This window comes from Notothenia coriiceps, unplaced genomic scaffold (genome assembly GCF_000735185.1).
Source record: "Notothenia coriiceps isolate Sejong01 unplaced genomic scaffold, NC01 NC01_scaffold00028797, whole genome shotgun sequence".
NCBI classification, from domain to species: Eukaryota; Metazoa; Chordata; class Actinopteri; order Perciformes; family Nototheniidae; genus Notothenia; species Notothenia coriiceps.
The window spans coordinates 292,432-303,562 of NW_011361498.1; the positions used below are offsets into that span (position 1 = coordinate 292,432).

At 46.0% G+C, this 11,131-nt stretch overlaps 1 long non-coding RNA gene across 1 annotated transcript; it reads left to right on the forward strand.

Moving 5' to 3' along the window:
- Positions 1-1,011: 1,011 nt before the first annotated feature.
- Positions 1,012-10,809, forward strand: LOC104958360 (uncharacterized). Its single transcript, XR_799759.1, has 3 exons — positions 1,012-1,022; positions 2,354-2,765; positions 8,940-10,809. It is a non-coding gene; the product is annotated as an uncharacterized lncRNA (long non-coding RNA).
- Positions 10,810-11,131: the final 322 nt, after the last annotated feature.

Below are 11,131 nucleotides of genomic sequence, written 5' to 3' on the forward strand. Positions count from 1 at the left end.
ATAACCTTGAAACTGTAACGATGGGTGGTTACTGTGGTTCGGCAGAGAATATTTTCCTCGTATCCTACGGTCTTGGAGTCCAGGTGTATTCACCAGGCATTCGTGGAGCAGTTGTGTCGTCGATGAGTGTCCTCCGTCACTTGCGTTGGCCAAATGGGTGTTTAGAAGGAGGGAATCTAAAACGAGATTCGTGGCCTGTTCAGACCAAAGGTTACCGGAAAGAGTGCTGTTATCAATGTCCATAGGAGTCTAAAGAGGGTTCGGTGAAAGAAATCTAGGTAGGGGTTACTGGGTTGTAGTTGTCTGGAAGGTGAAGGGGGTTTGTGTCCATCTAGAGGTCGTGCGGGAGGCTTGGACGGGAATACGTCATTGTTGTTGAGTAGGCGACGATGACGTCGGAGCCTACGGCTTCAATGGGACACAGATAAAATATCCAACGTTAACGACAGTCCTTCCTACAAAAAACTGACAAGGTTTTAGTACTCAAGTGGGTTTAACAGTTTCCTTCACTACAGGTATCGTCGATTGGTTGCAAATTTTACTTGTCTGTTTAGGGAGCGGTAAAGGTGTATTCAGACTGGGACAAAAAAAGAGGTTCCTGGATTTTGCGACAGCTATTCGGAGACCTTGTTCAAGTATTCGAGATTCGTGGCGGTTAAATTAAAATTGTATCGATCTCGATAGGAGGCTTGTGTTGCGCCTTATACGCCTGACACGAGAAGGACACTCATGTGTGACTTCGTAGTCCCGTGTCAGACGTAAGGCCGGTAGGGGATCGAAATCGGGTGGGCAAGTTTTTCGGTTTTTTTTTCACAGTCCTAGTGAAAGTAATTTACGGCCGTTGTTCGCGTTCAACAATCGTAGCTTGGCGACTTCCTCTGGACCCGTGGACAAGTGGCACGGCGAGTGAGTTGTGGCGTGATGGAGGACGGATACCTTTCTGCGACAGGAAGGTATAGTTCAAAACCGAAAGAGTCAGAGGACCGGCGTAGGAGAGGTGACCGTTATAGGAAAAGTTTGAGGTAGAAGTATGGAGTAAAACAGTTACTGAGTCGACGTTGTTGTTGTAGAGGAAGACGACGAGGTTTCCTGTCACTTTGATCGGACGTTGTCTCCAAAAATTGTGGGGGAGGAATTGAAGGCCTTTCGTGAGGACAAAGTGGCATTTGTGGCTGTGTTATCTCCAAAAAATATCACCAAAAATCGGAGAATAGCGGTTGTTGAAAGGTGGCTCTTTACAAAGGCCGTTATTTGCTCGTCGACGAAGGGTAACTTTTTACAAGTTCCCGAAGGAACTCTCCCTCGTGACTATTTGCGCAGATGGGAGCGGGTATGATGTTGCGTTGTGGCCTCGAATGTCACTCTGTTTTCTCTCTTTCTCTTTTTCTTTGACTAACCTCCAAAGGGGGTGATTGATGCTGTGGGCGATTGATTATTGAGGAAGAGGACCAAGAAGGGTACACCAAATGAACGCCGCAAACCATGAATACCGTGATTTCTGGCGAACCGCTCTCGGTTTCGCTGATTCGTTCGATCGTTTTTTATGACGCGCTGGTGCCGTGTACGGGCGTTTGCTTCAAAGTCGGTGAAAGTGGTGTTAGTAATTGTGGAGGCGTGTTTGCCAGGGTTTCCCTTGGGCAGCGATGGTGGATAGTCCTCTTTGGGGTGTGTTTTTATTGTTTGATTGAGTGTGCCGTTGGTTCGAATAGAAATGGCCAAACACTGCTCGGGGTCGACAGTGGCGACCGAGAAGTCGGTTATTGTTGCGTCGCTACTCTGCTGCTGCGCACTCATACCTTTTTCTCCCAAATAAGTGCGAGGGGTTTTGTTGGTGCTGTGGTTTGTCCCAATTGTTCGAGATACGTACCTCCTAGTTGACAGGCCCGAGAGAACGAGGATGTAAGGGGCCCGTCTCTCTCTCGGTGACGTCGATGAATCTAGGCAACATATCTCCGAAGACTAGTCTAACCTCGTGGGACCTCTCTCCGACGTGGACCTATGGTTAGTCCCTTCTCTTCGTGTGTGTGGGTGTGTGCTCGGTGCGGGCTGTGGTCGTATCCCGTCACTTCGTCCCCAGCAGTGTGGAGGGGTCGATGCATTGTTTCGATATTCGACTGAGGTGTGTGTGTGTGCACCCACCCCAATGTGGCTTTGTCACGGGCCGTACCGTAATCATTCGTAAAAAGTTCACTAAGAGTCACTAGATTTTTACAGGTCAGGTTATTCGCATTGTTGACCTTTCTCGACTGTACTCACGTCATGAACAACAAAATCCTCCTCTTACGCATTCAATACTATCTGTGATAACCACTCACTGAACTACCAATAACCCTGAGCCTCAATTACTTACAAGGGATACAGGTGCATTTGACTCCTTTATCGTTGACTCGGTTCTGCCTTTGTCTGAGGAAAGTGACACTGGTGACACGGTTCGGACTCGGGGGATGGGATTAACGGTTTTTCCTGTTCCTGTTCATAGGATGTATCTCGACTGTGACCTTGTTAAAGGGGATGTAGCTATTGGGGTATGTCCAGCTTTTCCAATCGAGGGGATACATTTCATTCTGGGTAACGATTTGGCAGGTGGTAAAGTCTGGGCTGATGGCCCTTCTGTGTTGTTAGTCACTGGTGGTCTGATTGAGTCAGCATCTGAGAAGCGCTCTACAGTGGTGCCAGACGTTACGGCCGCGTGTGTGATCACACGGGCTAGGGCCAAAAGGGATCAGGACTTGCTATCACATGGGAAGTCAACTGACACAGTGGAGGTTCCATCTTTGTCTGAGTTTTCGGTGTTACTTACACACCATGAGGTGGGAGAGGAGCAACGTCAGGATGCTTCGCTGAAAGGCCTTTTTGACTGTGCTGTGCCAGTGGCAGAGAGGGAAAACGCTTCAAGTGGATACATGTTGCGTAATGACTTGTTGTTTAGGAGATGGAGGCCTGTTGATGGTGCAGGGACTGAGGTTTTCCAGCTGGTGGTGCCAACTAAGCTTCGTCCTCTTGTCCTGAAAGTCGCACATGATGAGTGTGGACACTTTGGGGTTCGGAAAACATATTGGAACATCCTGAAACACTACTTCTGGCCACGTCTTAAGACAGATGTGTCTCAGTATATTAGAACATGTCATGTGTGTCAGCTGACAGGGAAACCGAACCAGAAGATCAAACCAGCACCACTACAGCCGATACAAGTGGTAAGTGAACCATTTACACATCTCATTGTGGATTGTGTGGGCCCTTTACCATGTTCAAAGTCTGGTTGCAAATATCTGCTGACTGTGATGTGTCAAACCACTAGGTATCCAGCGGGCTTATCCTTTGAGGTCGATTACAACTAAGGCTGTGGTTAGGGCCTTGTTGCAGTTTATCTCAATATTTGGTATTCTAAGGTCGTTCAGGAGTGATCAAGGCTCCCAATTTTTCGTCTCCACATGTTTGCTCAGGTGTTGAAGCTTTTGAAGATTAAGAAGAACCAGTTCAACAGCTTACCACGCACAAGTCAGGGTGCTTTGGAAAGGTTTCACCAGACATTGAATCCTTGTTACGTGCTTACTGTCTGAGCTAGATGGGAGACTGCGGAGGAAGGTCTTCCTTGGTTGATGTTGGCTGCAAGAGGGAGGGGGTACATGAAGGTACCGGGGTTTAGCCCTAATGAGTTGGTTTTCGGACATGCTGTACGGGGTCCCTTGGCAGTGCTGAAAGAGGGTTGGTGTGGACACTGAGCACGACGCGAGGCTTGGTGGGATTAATGTGAATGGCCTTCAGACGTCGTTTGATGTTGCTTTAGTATGGCACCGGGAAAAGTTGTCAGTGTCTCCAAAGTAAATGGAAGGAGTTGTATGACCGTCGTTGCGACACGACGGAAGTTTACATCCAGGTTGACCGATGGAAGACTAAACGCCTCTGTCATGTAAATCTTCTGAAACCCTACCACAAGCGGGAGGTTAACACGGACACAGAGGTGGAGAAGGATGAGGTGCAGCCGGCTGTTGCGGTGACACATGGTTTGACGCATGAGGGAGATGTAGTGCCTGAACCTGATGATAGTTTGCTCTGTGGTCGTTTGAGAAATTCGGAATTGCTAGATAATTTAGACGGGTTGTTGTCTCATTTGACGGAATCAAGACGTGAGGAACTCTCAGCAGTAGTACACAAATATCTGTGTCTGTTTGGAGACACTCCTTCGCAAACTGACTGGGCTGAGCATGATATTGATGTTGGGGAGGCTCAGCCGATTAAGCAACATTTTTATCGCATGCCACCAGTTAAGCGCAATCGGCTGGATGCAGAGATTAATTACATGTTGGAGAACAAAATTGCTGTCCCATCAGCATCTAGTTGGGCGTCTCCATGTATTTTGGTGCCAAAGCAGGATGGGACACCTAGATTCTGTACTGATCTAAGAAAAGTGAATGTGGTGACAAAATCTGACTCTTTTCCTTTGCCACGGATGGATGACTGTATAGATCAGGTAGGGTCCGCAAAGTATGTTAGCAAATTTGATTTGCTTAAAGGGTATTGGCAGATCCCCTTGTCCAAGCGGGCACAGGAAATAGCGGCATTTATCACACCATCTGGACTTTATTCATATAAGGTAATGCCGTTTGGGTTAAAAAATGCTCCTGCTACATTCCAACGTTTGATGAATCGCGTGGTGTCGGGTTTAGAGGGTTGTACGGTGTATCTAGACGATTTGTTAATTTGCAGTGATACTTGGACTGCTCATGTTCAGCGCATCGAGAGGTTGTTTGAACGGTTGACGGAGGCACATCTGACTATTAATTTGGCCAAATGTGCCTTTGCAAAGGCAGCAGTGACATATCTTGGCCATGTGGTGGGTCAGGGTTGTGTGGCTCCAGTTCTGGCCAAGGTCAGAGCAATATCTGAATACCCACAGCCCACAACCAAAAAGGAACTCCAGAGATTTTTGGGTATGGTGGGTTACTACAGGAGGTTCTGTGAAAATTTTTCCACTACAGTGTTTCCTTTGACTGAACTTCTTAGGGCTAAGGTAAAGTATACTTGGTCGGTCGACTGTCAGAGAGCGTTTGATAGGGTTAAAGTCTCTATTGTGTTCCTCTCAGGCCGTTAGCGGCTCCATGTTTTGATCGTCCTTTTAGTCTCCAAGTAGGATGCAAGCCAGGTGGGAGTCGGTGCGGTTCTGCTCCAGTTTGACAAGGGGGGGGGTGGAGAGACCCGGTCAGTTTCTTTTCCAAGAAACTTAACAGTTACCAAAGGAATTATTCGGTGATTGAGAAGGAAGCGTTAGCACTCATTTGGGCGTTGCAGCATTTCACTGTATATGTGGGAGCAGGAGGACCAATTTTGGTTTTACCACAGATCACAATCCCCTGACCTTTTTGCATTCAATGAAGTGTCCTAACCAAAGACTGACGAGGTGGTCTTTGTTTCTTCAGGCTTACAACCTTGATGTTAGGCACATTAGGGGGTCTGACAATGTTATTGCTGACGCGGCTGTCACGAGCCCCCATGGCACTAAGTATGGTTAGGTTTTACCTTAATGTATATATATATATATTGACTGTCATACTGTGATAAATCTTTCTTGCTCTGCCCATTCTTTTTTAAATAGTGCTTCTCAGATACTGGTGTTGCTAAAGGTGTGGCTGGGCGTTGAAGGAGAGGATTGCTGTGTGAAGGTGGTGTTTTTTTTGTTTTTTTTTCATTAGGGACCTGGGGGAGTGCCCATATGTGGGGGTTTTGTTTTCCATGACCTTTTGCTTTGGTTTGGGATGGGGTTTGGTTGGTGGTGCCGGTGCCCTGGGGACACCGACTTTAAGGGGGGGGGTGTGTGACGACCCCTCTGCTTCACTGCTCTATGCTGGTGTGGGGTGTGCCTGTGTGTGCTGGTGTGTGTGCTTCTCTCTCCCGCTGATTTGTATTCCAGGTGCAGCGCTCTTCTCCAGGTGCTTCCCAATCTGATCAGCGCCTCTATAAAGGATCTAAGTAGGCTGCAGTGGCTCTCTCTCTGCGCCGGGGAACGGAGGAGGGAGAGCAGCCCGGAACAGCTATCCTCCTGCATAGAGCCTGTTTAACCCCTGTTTGGGTGGTCGGTTGTTTTTGGGGAGCGTGAATAACACTCTCTTTTTTCCATACTCACGTCCGTCGGTCTCATCGCTGCGTTTGTTATGGGCTGAGAGCCAAGCCGTGACGTTGTGAGACACGATCGTTTTACGAGAGGAAATCGTGAAAAGGGTAGCTGAGTCGTGAAGATATGCCATAAGTCAGCAGAGACACCTGATTAGAAATTGCTAGTGGGAATGCTTTATGCTGAAGAAATCTGACGCTAAAAACGCTATGTTGAAATGTAATTGTTACGAAAAAAAAATGTGAAGAATTTAGATTGAAATGCAACTACATGAACACTGGGGGCTTGAATGTGTGATGAGAGAAGAGAAAGAAAGTGAAAAAGGCTTGACAAGCAGCAGAAATATTTGAACCGCACCAAACTTCTGAACTAACTTGATGGCGACATGATCTGTCGCTATGGCAACGACCATTTGAGACACCCCACAGATACTGCTTAGAACGTGATGGCTGCATTGTTTACCAAACCTGTGAAGTTTTGGGCTGTTTTGGAGTATTTTCACTGAAGTATGAGAAAACCGTGTTTCAAGGCGAGCAAACGGCATTTGAAGAAAATCTTAACTGTTCCCGTAGAATGTCTCGCACACGCTGGACTGGTTAGCCACACTTGTGAAGTTTGAGCATTTTGAACATTTGCATAGGAAGTTATAGCGACATCATGCTTTATGGCGAGGGGATGCGTTTCCATTGGAAACGGCATATTTGCGTGATATCTTCAGGATTTTGGCGTAGAGCTGTTGAATGCATGACCGGGTGATATAACAAATTGAAGAAAATTTCGGGACGATTGGACCGTGTCCATTGCGAACTTATACGCGACATCATGTTTATGGCGGAGCGATGCATTTCCATGGAAAACAGCATAGGTGAGATCCCAGATTGGCGTAGAGCCTGTTGAGGCATGGACCGGTGATTATACAAGTGAAGATTGGACGATTGGACGTGGTCCATTGCGACTAAAGCTAGCGCGCATCATGTTTTATGGCGAGGGATGCGTTTCCATGGAAACGGATTATGGTTGAGGACCTCAGAATGCGTAGAAGCTGTTGAGGCATGGACCGGTATATACAAGTGAAAGATTGGGGACGAGTTGCGGGACCGTGGTCAGTGGGACTTAGCAGCCCACATCTGTTTCATGCGATGTGGTCCGTTTTCCATGGAAAACGGGATATGGTGAGATGCTCAAAATTGCGTAGAGCTGTTGAGGGCATGGGACCGGTGATATACAAGTTGAAGATTGGGGGACGATTGGGACCGTGTCGATGGGACTTAACAAGTCCCACTCGTGTTTCATGGTGAGTGGTTCCGTCGCCATGGGCAACGCATTTGATGACACCCCATACTAACGGCTTAGATGCGTTGATGGACTGGCATCGTTACCCAAACCTGTGAAGTTCTGGGCTGTTTGGAGTATTTCACTGAATGTTATGAGAAAACCGTGTTTCAAGGCCGAGCATTGTGTTGCCCATGGCAACGGATTTGCAGGAAAACCTCCAAAACTGTCCCGTAATTGTCTTCACAGCTGGGATGTTGCACACTGCTTATCTGAAGTCTTGCGTCTTGAGCATGTCAGTTGGGAGAGATGGACATCATCGTGCTCCATTACACAGGGTTTATATGAGCTACGAGCTCTGTATAGATCATAATTATGCTCGATTGTTCCTTAATTGAGAGATAAAAACCTCTTACATGTGAACGTTTTGGAAGAAAAACCTAAACGATATCTGTGAAATTTCAAAACGTGAAGCATGTCAAGGAAGTTGAGTATGCTGAATTGGTAACTTTTGTGAGTTTCGGGTTATAAGTGGGCCTTTGGGCAGTTTTAACGTAAAGGTGTGCGCTCTTACCTGAGGAATATCTCCTGAAATTACCAATGGGTTTAATGGAGGGAATGTTGAACGTTTTGGTCACTTCATCCCTCAAAAAGCATTTTGTTTAATTAATTTTTGCTTAATTATTTGTCATTTTTCATAAGCTACGAGATGGTTTTCCTACGTTGCATGAAAATTATGTTTCAGGAATGTAGGGTTGGGGAGATTATGGCGAGAGAGAGAGAAAAATATGATTGATATGCTGAATTTCGCGAAGGCTGGTCCTCACTCTAGTTCGTTGTGGGACATCACCACGCTCTAGTCTAGTTGAATTGTATTTAGATATAAGTTTTGAAGATTAGATACCTCTAAATATCTAAGGTGGGGCGAACATAATGTGTTGAATGTCATCTCTAGAAGTAAGTAATATCCTAGATGTGAGTAGTTATATATGTTGGTAGTATCGTTTTACGAAGGAATGTCAGAGAAAAGAGTAGAACGTTATTGAAAGTTGGGAATGATGTGAGTTGTGCTTTGAGTTGAATTTTTTATTTAAAGTTTTTTTTTTTATATTAACCCTGTTTAGTAATTTATGACCATATAAATTAGTTAAGGCTATTGAGATCTTTAAGAGATCCTGAGATGTGAATCTTAAGGGCGTGGATTTCTTTCTGCCATAGGTAAGTCAGGGGCAACGATTACAACATTGTGAACAGCGATTAACACTAGAGCATATGAGATATGAGTATGACCAATATGTTATGATTGATCTATTAATCTTAGGGTGAACAACTATTGAGAGATAGACAGTTTATTAAGGAAAAGAAATGTTCGGATGTACAGTTATGTGTGTGCAGAGAGTTGTTGAGGATATAGTGGACAGTAAGGAAAGGCATATTTGATTACTTACAAGAGAGCTGGGGTAAGGACCTTCTGACAACTTCCGCCAATTTAAAAACCTAGCTATAAGAACAAGTGCCGTCATTGAGCGTTATTGAAGTCATGTCCAAGACCANGGAGGTTCCATCTTTGTCTGAGTTTTCGGTGTTACTTACACACCATGAGGTGGGAGAGGAGCAACGTCAGGATGCTTCGCTGAAAGGCCTTTTTGACTGTGCTGTGCCAGTGGCAGAGAGGGAAAACGCTTCAAGTGGATACATGTTGCGTAATGACTTGTTGTTTAGGAGATGGAGGCCTGTTGATGGTGCAGGGACTGAGGTTTTCCAGCTGGTGGTGCCAACTAAGCTTCGTCCTCTTGTCCTGAAAGTCGCACATGATGAGTGTGGACACTTTGGGGTTCGGAAAACATATTGGAACATCCTGAAACACTACTTCTGGCCACGTCTTAAGACAGATGTGTCGCAGTATATTAGAACATGTCATGTGTGTCAGCTGACAGGGAAACCGAACCAGAAGATCAAACCAGCACCACTACAGCCGATACAAGTGGTAAGTGAACCATTTACACATCTCATTGTGGATTGTGTGGGCCCTTTACCATGTTCAAAGTCTGGTTGCAAATATCTGCTGACTGTGATGTGTCAAACCACTAGGTATCCAGCGGCTTATCCTTTGAGGTCGATTACAACTAAGGCTGTGGTTAGGGCCTTGTTGCAGTTTATCTCAATATTTGGTATTCCTAAGGTTGTTCAGAGTGATCAAGGCTCCAATTTTTCGTCTCACATGTTTGCTCAGGTGTTGAAGCTTTTGAAGATTAAGAAGAACCAGTCAACAGCTTACCACGCACAAAGTCAGGGTGCTTTGGAAAGGTTTCACCAGACATTGAAATCCTTGTTACGTGCTTACTGTACTGAGCTAGATGGAGACTGGGAGGAAGGTCTTCCTTGGTTGATGTTGGCTGCAAGGGAGGCGGTACATGAAGGTACGGGGTTTAGCCCTAATGAGTTGGTTTTCGGACATGCTGTACGGGGTCCCTTGGCAGTGCTGAAAGAGGGTTGTGTGGACACTGAGCCACCACGGAGCTTGGTGGATTATGTGAATGGCTTCAGACGTCGTTTGATTGTTGCTTTAAGTATGGCACGGGAAAAGTTGTCAGTGTCTCAAAGTAAAATGAAGGAGTTGTATGACCGTCGTTCGGCACGACAGGAGTTTAATCCAGGTGACCAGGTTCTATCACTTATGCCTATTGTTGGTTCCCCATTTCAGGCTAAATATTCAGGTCCGTACACTATCATTGAGAAAACTTCTGATTTAAATTATGTTGTGGCAACACCAGAACGAAGGAAGACTAAACGCCTCTGTCATGTAAATCTTCTGAAACCCTACCACAAGCGGGAGGTTAACACGGACACAGAGGTGGAGAAGGATGAGGTGCAGCCGGCTGTTGCGGTGACACATGGTTTGACGCATGAGGGAGATGTAGTGCCTGAACCTGATGATAGTTTGCTCTGTGGTCATTTGAGAAATTCGGAATCGCTAGATAATTTAGACGGGTTGTTGTCTCATTTGGCGGAATCAAGACGTGAGGAACTCTCAGCATTGGTACACAAATATCTGTGTCTGTTTGGAGACACTCCTTCGCAAACTGACTGGGCTGAGCATGATATTGATGTTGGGGACGCTCAGCCGATTAAGCAACATTTTTATCGCATGCCACCAGTTAAGCGCAATCGGCTGGATGCAGAGATTAATTACATGTTGGAGAACAAAATTGCTGTCCCATCAGCATCTAGTTGGGCGTCTCCATGTATTTTGGTGCCAAAGCAGGATGGGACACCTAGATTCTGTACTGATCTAAGAAAAGTGAATGCGGTGACAAAATCTGACTCTTTTCCTTTGCCACGGATGGATGACTGTATAGATCAGGTGGGGTCCGCAAAGTATGTTAGCAAATTTGATTTGCTTAAAGGGTATTGGCAGTTCCCCTTGTCCAAGCGGGCATAGGATAATATCTGAATACCCACAGCCCACAACCAAAAAGGAACTCCAGAGATTTTTGGATATGGTGGGTTACTACAAGAGCGGCTCCATGTTTTGATCGTCCTTTTAGTCTCCAAGTAGATGCAAGCCAGGTGGGAGTCGGTGCGGTTCTGCTCCAGGTTAACGCGAGCGCAGAACACGACGTAAGTTAACGTGAGCCTGTAAGTCTCTAAAGAGAGTATTTACAGGCTACTCTTTGTGAAAAGAAAGTTTTTTTTCGACCGGTTTACCCCACCGTCGACCCCACCGTTCCGTAAAAAGACTCCCACCGT